Source organism: Callospermophilus lateralis, unplaced genomic scaffold (assembly GCF_048772815.1).
Source record: "Callospermophilus lateralis isolate mCalLat2 unplaced genomic scaffold, mCalLat2.hap1 Scaffold_89, whole genome shotgun sequence".
In the NCBI taxonomy this organism is placed as follows: domain Eukaryota; kingdom Metazoa; phylum Chordata; class Mammalia; order Rodentia; family Sciuridae; genus Callospermophilus; species Callospermophilus lateralis.
This window is the reverse complement of record NW_027517018.1, coordinates 4,525,319-4,535,923: the sequence shown is the minus strand read 5'-3', so window position 1 is coordinate 4,535,923 and position 10,605 is coordinate 4,525,319. Positions and strand designations below refer to the sequence as shown.

At 35.6% G+C, this 10,605-nt stretch overlaps 1 pseudogene; it reads left to right on the top strand.

Annotated features, from left to right (window-relative positions):
* The first annotated feature begins 9,940 nt into the window (after positions 1-9,940).
* LOC143390089 (transcription factor JunD-like) lies at positions 9,941-10,605 on the top strand (annotated as a pseudogene).

The window sequence follows — 10,605 nt, the reverse complement described above, 5'->3', positions numbered from 1 at the left end:
GGTGCACTTATGTAAAGATTTATGAAGAATTAAGAAGAACCGTTTTTGTTTTGTTTTTCAAAAGTGATATTTCTAAGACAATTTGCTAAATAGACAAATCTTCTGAAATAGAAAATGAGGACAACCACCCCATTCACAATATCCTAAAAACAAACAAACAAAAAAAAAAAAAACCCTGGGAATCAACCTAACAAAAGAGGTGAAAGAATAATACAATGAAAACTACAGAACACTTAACAGAGAAATAGAAGATCTCAGATGATGGAAAAATATACCCTGTTCATGGATAGGCAGAACTAACATCATCAAAATGGCGATATTACCCAAAGTTTTCTATAGGTTTAATGCAATGCCAATCAAAATCCCAATGGCATTTCTTGTAGAAATAGAGAAAGCAATCATGAAATTCATATGGAAAAATAAAAGACCCAGAATAGCAAAAGCAATTCTAAGCAGGAAGTGTGAATCAGGCGGTATAGCGATACCAGATTTCAAACTAATTACAGAGCAATAGTAACAAAAACAACATGGTACTGGTACCAAAACAGGCGGGTGGACCAATGGTACAGAATAGAGGAAACAAAAATCAATCCACAAAATTACAACTATCTTATATTTGATCAAAGGGCTAAAAGCATGCAATGGAGGAAGGATAGCATCTTCAACAAATGGTGCTGGGAAAACTGGAAATCCATATGCAACAAAATGAAACTGAATCCCTTTCTCTGACCATGCAAAACAGTTAACTCAAAATGGATCAAGGAGCTTGATATCAAATCAGAGACACAGCATCTGATAGAAAAAAAAAAAAAGTTGGCTCCGATCTACATACTGTGGGGTTGGGCTCCAAATTCCTCAATAGGACACCCATAGCACAAGAGTTAATAACTAGAATCAACAAATGGGACTTACTCAAACTAAAAAGTTTTTTCTCAGCAAAAGAAACAATAAGAGAGGTAAATAGGGAGCCTACATCCTGGGAACAAATCTTTACTCCTCACACTTTAGATAGAGCCATAATATCCACAGTATACAAAGAACTTTAAAAAATTAAACAGAAGAAGACAAATAACCCAATCAACAAATGGGCCAAGGACCTGAACAGACACTTCTCAGAGGACATACAATCAATCAACAAGTACATGAAAAAATGCTTACCACCTCTGGCAGTCAGAGAAATGCAAATCAAAACCACCCTAAGATACCATCTCACTTCAGTAAGATTGGCAGCCATTATGAAGTCAAATAAGAACAAGTGCTGGTGAGGATGTGGGGAAAAGGGTACACTTGTACATTGCTGATGGGACTGCAAATTGGTGAGGCCAATTTGGAAAGCAGTATGGAGATTCCTTGGAAAGCTGTAAATGGAACCACCATTTGACCCAGCTATTCCGCTTCTCGGACTATTTCCTAAAGACCTTAAAAGAGCATACTATAGGGATACTGCTACATCAATATTCATAGCAGCACAATTCACAATAGCTAGACTGTGGAACCAACCTAGATGCCCTTCAATAGGTGAATGGATAAAAAAATGTGGCATTTATACACAATGGAGTATTACTCTGCACTCAAAAACGACAAAATCATGGAATTTGCAGAGAAATGGATGGCATTAGAGCAGATTATGCTAAGTGAAGCTAGCCAACCCCCAAAATACAAATGCCAAATGTTTTCTTTGATATAAGGAGAGCAACTAAGAACAGAGCAGGGAGGAAGAGTATGAGAAGAAGATTAACATTAAACAGAGATGAGAGGTTGGAGGGAAAGGGAAAGAGAAGGGAAATTGAATTGAAATGTAAGGAGACCCTCATTGTTATACAAAATTACATATAAGAGGAAGTGAGGGGAAAGGGAAAAAACAAGGAAGAGAAATGAATTACAGTAGATGGGGTAGAGTGAGAAGGAGAGGAGGTGAGGGGAGGGGGGATAGTAGAGATTAGGAAAGGCAACAGAACACAACAGACAATAGTATGGCAATAGGTAAAAAAGTGGATGTTTAACTGATGTGATTCTGCAATCTGTATATGGGGTAAAAATGGGAGTTCATAACCCACTTGAATCAAATGTATGAAATATGATATGTCAAGAACTATGTAATGTTTTGAATAATTAATAATAAAAATTTAAAAAAATAAATACAAATTCTAAAATTACTAATGACCTTTGAAATGTGATAAATGTTATCACTTTTTTTTGTTTTATGAAAAGTAATTTAAATATTCACTTTATATTGATTTTAATCATAACAGATGCTTTTCAAGTTTGGGTGAAACAAGAAAAATGAAGAATCCATATCTCATTGTCTTAAAAAATTGTTAGGCTGAACAAATGGTAGCGCAGAGATTTATAGAACCATCCTGGAAGATACCACTCAGAGTTTTACATAAATGTTCCAGAAGTTTGCAGTGTTGAACACAGTATAATAGATAAAGGGGTCAGAATTGCTAGGGAGAAATTTGTACTAGGGATGGGAAAGTAGATTAAGTTAAGCTTCTTCTTAATTATTATCAATTGCAGCATAATTCATGGAGAAATAATCATTTTATCTTGATAGCAAATAAATCTGTATAAATTTATTAGCTAGTGATCTAGCTTCATTTATAAGACAATGTTTATTCAAGAAGTGTGAAAGGGTATAAAATGAAATAACATTGCTTTATGAGATTTTTTTAATTTGCAGATTAACTCCAAAGAGTGCTTAATTTCTAATAATCTAATGAATAAAAATACTGTTAAGGCTTTTTTGTACCATCAAACAAATGGTAGAACATTGTGGTGGGTAGTTATTTTTTTAAAGAGATAAAATGAGAATGATTATGAATATTTACAGATCTGCCAAACCATTTAGGTTTCTAGTGTCCACCAGAGTATCTGCCTACTTATTGGCTGGCTTGGTTATGAAACATTTTCGAAAGCCCTTCACTATTATTTTACAAACAGCTTTCTAATTTTTTTCATACAAATCTTCATTAATTGCATTTTTGAAATTAATCATCCAGCTAAGGAAGGGAGTGTTACACTCACTACCCAGTGTATGTATGTATGTTTGTGTGTGTATGTGTGTGTGTGTGTTTGTTTTCAAAATTTTATTCAGAAGTGGGGTAAGAGTTTCAATTAAGTAATGGCCTCTTTCTACACCTGTTGTGCCTGGGATGCTTCAGGAATCCTTACTAATATTGCAAGTATGTCTTTATCTTTTCTATGCTGTGATTATTGTAAGCCAATAAATAGAATAAATATATCACAGATATGCCAAGTTTTATCTCACTTATAGTTGCACATTGGGCATCTGTAGGCCTAAGTGAATAATCAGAGCTTTTTGACAAAAGCAGCTTTTAAGTACCTTGATATGAGGAGAATTTGTGGCCATTTAGCAGAACTTGTCCCCATGGATTATCAATAGAATATGTATGATATAACATGATGGCATGACTTGGTAATAGGAATAAATGTACTTTTACCTGATTTATTTATTTTTAATTATAAATTTCATAGATATTTAATTATACATATAATTGTATACTTATATATTTATAATCTTGAATATATGTATATCTCTGTCTCTCTCTCAGACACATATATGTTTATAATATTGTCTTTAAATGCTCTGCAAACCACTAAAAAGTGAACTACAGGGTGGCAAAGGAGAGACCTTGAGATTTGGTGCCATAGTGGTTTCTGATTATCTCAGTGAAACCCCTATTCTTAGGTAGTCGATCTGAAGCCAATTGGATGGTTTTTTTGGGAAAAATTAAGGTCAGCATAGTGAAGACAATAGCTGGAGATGATTTTTCTTATTGTGTAAAATGAGATAAAGGGAGACTTAGCCAGGTGTTAACATTTTTGGTCTCTGAGATGTGGGGAGAGTTCGTTCCTGCAAATGCTTGTTTGTGGCTGCAGAAATATTTTTTCAATTACCATGTTTGCCCCCTACACCCTTGAGTTGATTTGTTAAAAGTAATATAGAAGCCCAATAATAATTTCTGGAGAGTAGGATGGGTGCTGGGGCAGGGCAAGGTATGAAAGTAGAAGATAGATAATTAGATATAATCACTGTGTACCATGCATTTGGAAATATTATGCTCAATTCCATAAACATATGCAATAAATATTTGTTAATTAAAAACAAATTAAAACTAATTATTCTATTTGATCAATGAAAGGTAGGCACTCAACATTGAGGGAGAGAGTATCCTTATGGTTTGTTTCCTGCTTGTAAAAATTGTCCCTGTCAATAACCTATAAAGAGAACTAATTAAATAATTGGAGATGTCTTGGAAAGCTGAGAATAGAACCACCATTTGACCCAGCTATTCCCCTTCTCATACTATACCCAATAGACCTACAAAGAGCATACACTACAGGGACAAAGCTGCATCAATGTTCATAGCAGCACAATTCACAATAGCTAGATTGTAGAACCCACCTCGATGCCCTTCACCAGATAAATGGATAAAAAAGGTGGCATTTATACACAATGAAATTTTACTCAGCACTAAAAAATAACAAAATCATGGCATTTGCAGGGAAATGGATGGCATTAGAGCAGATTATGCTAACCAAAGTTAACCAATCCCTAAAAAACAAATGCCAAGTGTCTTCTCTGAAATAAGGGAGGTGACACAAAACTGAGTAGGGAGGAAGAGCATGAGAAGAAGATTACCATGAAACAAGGAAAAGAGGTGGGATGGAATGGGAGGGAGAAGGGCAATTGCATGGAAGATGGAGGAATATCTGAATGGTTTCACAAAATACATATTCTGACATATACGATGGTTTGAGGGGGAAGGGAAGAAAAAAAAGAGAGATAAGTGTCACAGTAAAATGGGTAGAGAGAGGTGATGGAAGGGTGGGGAATGGGAGGGGGGATAGGGAGGGCTGAAGAATTCAACTGACACTAGGATTGCTATATGTATACACATGGATGTATAACCAATGTAATCCTGCAATCTGTACACATGGAAAAATGAGAATTAATACTCTATTTGAATCAGATGTGTGATATGTCAAGAACATTGTATTGTCTTGAGAAACTAATAAAAAAATAAAATTTAATTTAATCTTAAGTAAAGCTATATATATCAGTTTGATTCAAGGTCAAATCTTTATTTTCTTGAACTGGGTGAGTTAATTCTCTCCAGTGGGGGAAAAAAAGCTCATCTTTAAAACATTTTCAATATTTTCAAGGCAACAGTGCCACAAATAATCAAGGTCTTATATTAATGATATCAACTTGCTGTCAACAGAATTTGCAGGAAGCAAAAAATCAAGCCAAATGCAGGTAAAACACTGGAAACTATAAAAACAAATAAAAAATAAACCAAAGTTTTTCTTGTTATCAATTTCTAATTTTATTACACTTTTTCTGAAAAGTTACTTGATATTATTTCAATTTTTAAACATTTGTTGAGACTTATTTTGGTGCCTATTATATGATCTATCTTGGAGAATGTTCCATGCACTGATGAGAAATATGTGTATTCAAGTTTTCACCAGACAGCTGGACCTGCTAGCATCTTGATCTTGTACATCCCAGTCTCCAGAACTATGAGAAATTAACATTATATTATTTGTTAAAAAAATAATAATTTTGGAAGGAATAGTATGGATTTGAAATGCCTTGTTGTCACAGCATGATGAAGTTACCTGATAGTCACTGAAATATTTAAAGTGCTACAGTCCATCCATTGTCAAAATAGTTTGTGTGATGTTCATTCTTTGGGAATATAATACTTTTTACTTATTCCTTCATTATTTGTTGAAATAAAGTCACTGAATCTGCCCATCCATAAAATGACAAGGATAATAAGCTCCACATGCAGGAGGGGATGCTATTATCCTGCATTGTTTTGCACTCTTCTATATAAAAGATTTGTCTGTTTCCATCACTTTTTATCAATGAAGTCAATTATGTTTTATCAGTAAATATATATTCATTTGTTGCTTTCACTTATAATTTACTGTAAAAGGTTTTTGTTTTATTGCTCATATTTTTCCAACATTCACTATTTCAGGATCTTTTACCTCAGTTCTTATGTCACTTTTCAGAAATTCACATATGGGACACCTTGGGAGAATCTCCTCCTACTCTTCCTTCTCTTCCTCCTTCATATGTTAAGGTTCATTTTTAATTTATCTTACCAGATATTGGAATCAGCAATTTCACCAGGGAAATATACACCTTTTCCTGGTATTTTTAGGGTAACTTGTGTAATTTTTCAGGCCCAATGCAAAGTGAAAACTTAGAGGGCCTTTCTAAAAGCAGGTGACCTGTGCCATTAAAGTCATGCCACAGAAATCGAATTCTTTCTTATGTGATCTCTTCACATATCATGGTACACTTTGTCTTTTAATTGTCCTTTTTATTACAATATTTTAAATTATTAGCAACACTTCTAGCATTCATCTTTAAGGGTGCCATATCAATTCTAAATGCAAACTTACTAGCAAGTCACATTGTAGAGCTTGCACATACATGTTGTGTTTATTAATACCAAAAAAGTGAATATGTTACACAGAACCAGTGCAATGGTTTTTACTACACCTTGATAACTGTGAAAGTTTCTCTACCCGGTTTGTTAATGAGTTTGAAATAACTGGAAGAAAAGTGACTATGGTTTACTCTGCTTTCCCTAACCCTTCACATCCTCAGCTGGAGAGGTGGGCTAACACAGTGAAGTACCTTGAGTGACAAAGTTGTCTTTTTTCTGTATTTAAATCTAATTCTGGTTGGACATTAATGTGTAGTCTCCCTGGGTTTTATCACCCTCCCTTTTTTTATTTATGTGTGGATAGGACATGGTCACATTATACCCAACTCTCTCTTAGCTCCCATATTTCCTTGGCCCACTGGACTTCTACAATAATGAGAATGAAATCTCAGTGTACATGAGGTGGCCAATTGCGGTATACCTGCAGGTATACCTGCTGTGTTCATACTTGTGGTCCATTGTCTTTTTGGAATTTACTTATGAAAAGTAAGTAGTAATATTTAATCAATAAAAATTATGATAGCAATAGCAGAATATTCAATAAAGGACAGGTCCATTTTGAGCAGGAATCCTAACTGTGTAGAAAGAGCATCATGGGGCTAGGCCTCCTTTCTCTGCCTTCTGCCTCCTCCTCTGTCTCCATCATTTTTTCTTCCCTCCATCTCTTTCTTCCTTCATTCCTCCCTTGCACAATAGTAAGAACACTAAGTAGGATATATGTACTTTGAATAACTTTATAGTATAGTAAAGTGTAAGTATAGAAGTATTCTGCAAATATCTAGAAGTTGTTTATCTTATATTATTAAACTTTTATATCCATTGAAGATTAGCACCCGTTTTACCTGAACCAAATTTCTTTAGAAACAACATGCTTCTCTGTTTCCTTTTGTTTTTGCCACTAGGAATTGAACCCAAAACACTTAACCACTGAGCCACATCCCCAGATGTTTATTTATTTATTTATTTTTAATTTAGAGACACAGTCTCACTCAGTTGTTTGCTTAGGGCCTGGCTAACTTGATGAGGCTGGTTTTTAACTTGTGATCTTGCCACCTCAGCTTCTCAAACCACTGGTATTCAAGGTATGTCTCAGTGTGCCCAGCTTGTGTACTGGTTCTTCATATGGATTTTTGTGTATGTGTTTTAGACTTTATACTATTCTCAGGTGTTGTGTAAGTAATTTCTCTCATTCTAACAGTTAAATATTTTCCCTGTTCATGCATTATTGTGCTGTGCAGAAGCTTTTGGTTTAATGAAATTATACTTGTCTGTTAATGGTTCTGTCCCCTGTCCTTTTACTGTCATAGCCAAAGGACTATTTCCTAAAGCAATGTTGTAAAGTGTTTCCTCTGAGTTTTCTTTTATATTTTGCTCAAAAACTTATGCTCTTTTTTCTTACTAATTTAGATTGAAAAATAGTAACTTCATTTGCTTTTGTGGTATAACATGATATTTTGATACATGCAACAGTGTGTAGTGATCGAATCAGAGTAAAGATCATATTTGTCACCTTAGTAGGATGGGAAGATATTGGTAAATGGAACCCCAGTATTTTCTTCCAGGAATTTTACAGATTCACATCTCACTATTATATTTATTTTTCTCTCTGACTTGATGTTTTGATATGGTGTAAGAAAAGTTTTGGTTTTCTTTCTTCCCCATGTGGATATAGAGTGTGCTCAGCACCATCTGTTAAGGAGGTTATCCTTTATCCACTGTATATTATTGACCCCCTCCTCAAAGATGATTGTGAAGTGAATGTCTGGGCTTATTTTTGTTCTCTTTTCTGTACATTAGTCTGTACGTTGCCTTCTATTTCAGTACAACAGTGTTTTAATTTTTATAGTTTGCAATTTGTTTGATTCTACCTTGTTAGCATTTGTTACAATTATCTATACATAACAGTATAGTGCATTGGCAAAGCATGCATAAATGGAGTATAACTTCACGTTTTTCTTGTTGTACATGATGTAGAATTACACCAGTCTTGTAATTGTATAAGCATGCAGGGTAATAATATCTGATCCATTTCATTATCCTTCAAAACCTCATACCTCTTTTCCTCCCTACTCTTCCCTCTTTCTAATCCAAAGTGCATTTAATCTTTCCTAGTCCCTTTGATTGTGAATTAGCATCTGCACATCAGATAAAATATTCAGCGTTTGGAACTTTTCTGTTGGTTTATTTATCTTAGCATGGTATTCTCAAGTTCCATTCATTTGCTGGCAAGTAGCATAATTTCATTCTTTTTAGAGTTGAGTAATATTCCAAACACACATGCACACACACACACACACACACACACACACACGTGTGTGTGTGTATGTATGTATGTGTATATATATATATATATATATATATATATATATATATATATATCACATTTTATTTGTCTATTCTTCTGTTGAAGGGTACCTAGGTTAGTTCCATACTTTAGACATTGTGAATTGACCTACTCTACATTGATGTGGCCACCAGCAATGTATGAGTGTACTTTTTTTCCATATCTTCATGAACACTATTATTGCTTGTATTCTTGATAATTGCCATTATGACTTTATTCTAGTGAAATGAAGTATTGAAATAGTTTTGACTTGGATTTTTGTAATTGCTAAAGATGATGGTCTTTTTCATATGTTTTTGATCAATTGTATTTCTTTTGCTATGAAGTGTCTGTTCAGTTCCTTAGTCCATTTATTGATGGGTTATGTCTCTTTTTTGTCATTAAGTTTGTTGAGGTCTTTATATATCTTGGAGATTACTGCTCTATTGATGGGTATGTGGTAAAGATTTATTTTTTCCATTCTGCAGGCTCTTTCTTCATGTTATAGATTGTTTCCTTTGCAGAGAATAAGCTTCTTAGTTTGAATTCATCCCATTTATTGATTCCTAATTTTACTGTTTGTGTTTTAGGAGTCTTGTTCAAGAATTCAGATCCTAAGCTAACATGTTGAGGATGTGGACCTTCTTTTTTTTCTGTTAGGCACAGGGTCTCAGTTCTCATGTCTAAGTCTTTGATCTACTTTGAGTTGATTTTTTTGAGCAGAGTTTTAATTTCATCTTTCTACATATGGATTTTCAGTTTTCCCAGCATCAATTGTTGAAGAGGCTATCTTTTCTCCAATTTATGTTTTTTGGCATGTGTGTCTAGTATAGATTGGTCTACATGTCTTTTGATATATTTTTTTCAACTATTTCTCTGTACTATAGTTTAAGTTCTAGTATTGTGATGCCTACCGATTCACTCATTTTATTGAGAACTGCTATGGCTATTGTGGCTCTCCTATTTTTTCAAATTAATTTTGTGTTTGCTTTTACTAGTTTTATGAAGAATATCTTTGGGAGTTTAAAAGAAATTGCATTAAAGCTGTATAACTATTTTGTTAGAATGGCCATTTTGACTGATCATTCTGCCTTTCCAAGAGAATGGGACATCTTTACATCTGATGAGCACGCAGTTCCTCTACTCCAAGGTAGCGGCAGCAAGGAACAGGAGTTCATGAGGAAATTGTCGAGGCTCTGGAGGATTTGCACAAGCTGAACCAGCTTGGCGTGGCTACTTGAAGGAGAACCCTCTGGCAAGGCATCAGAGCCACTGCAACCTGCAGAGAGCTGCCCCTGGCGGAGGGCGCGCCAGAGGCACTGGTCTAAGCAAACCTGAGGAGCTATGCGGGTGGCGCCACTGGCGCTGGGGGCACTGTAAGGCCCGCCTTTGCTGTCTGGCACGTTCACTTCCCACCATGCTGCCCCTGGCGCACTGGGACCTGTATGCCTGGCTGCGCTCAAGGACAAGCCTCAGATGATGTCCCTTGTGCCAAGCTTTGGTGAGAGCCGGCTGCCATCGCCCATCCACATGGACTTTCAGGAACGCATCAAGGTGTATCCCAAGAGGCTGCTCAACAGCATCACAGCTTCCAAGTACCGAAAGCATAATCTGGAGCTCAACTCGTGCCTGGAGGAGAATGTGAAGATGCTCAAGAACCAGATCACGGAGGTGGCGTCCCATGTGAGCCTGTTGCGGGGGCAGGTGGCACATCACAAGCAGAAAGTCCTCAGTCACGTCAACAGTGGCTGCCAGCTTCTGCCCCAGCACCAGGTGCCCGCATACTGA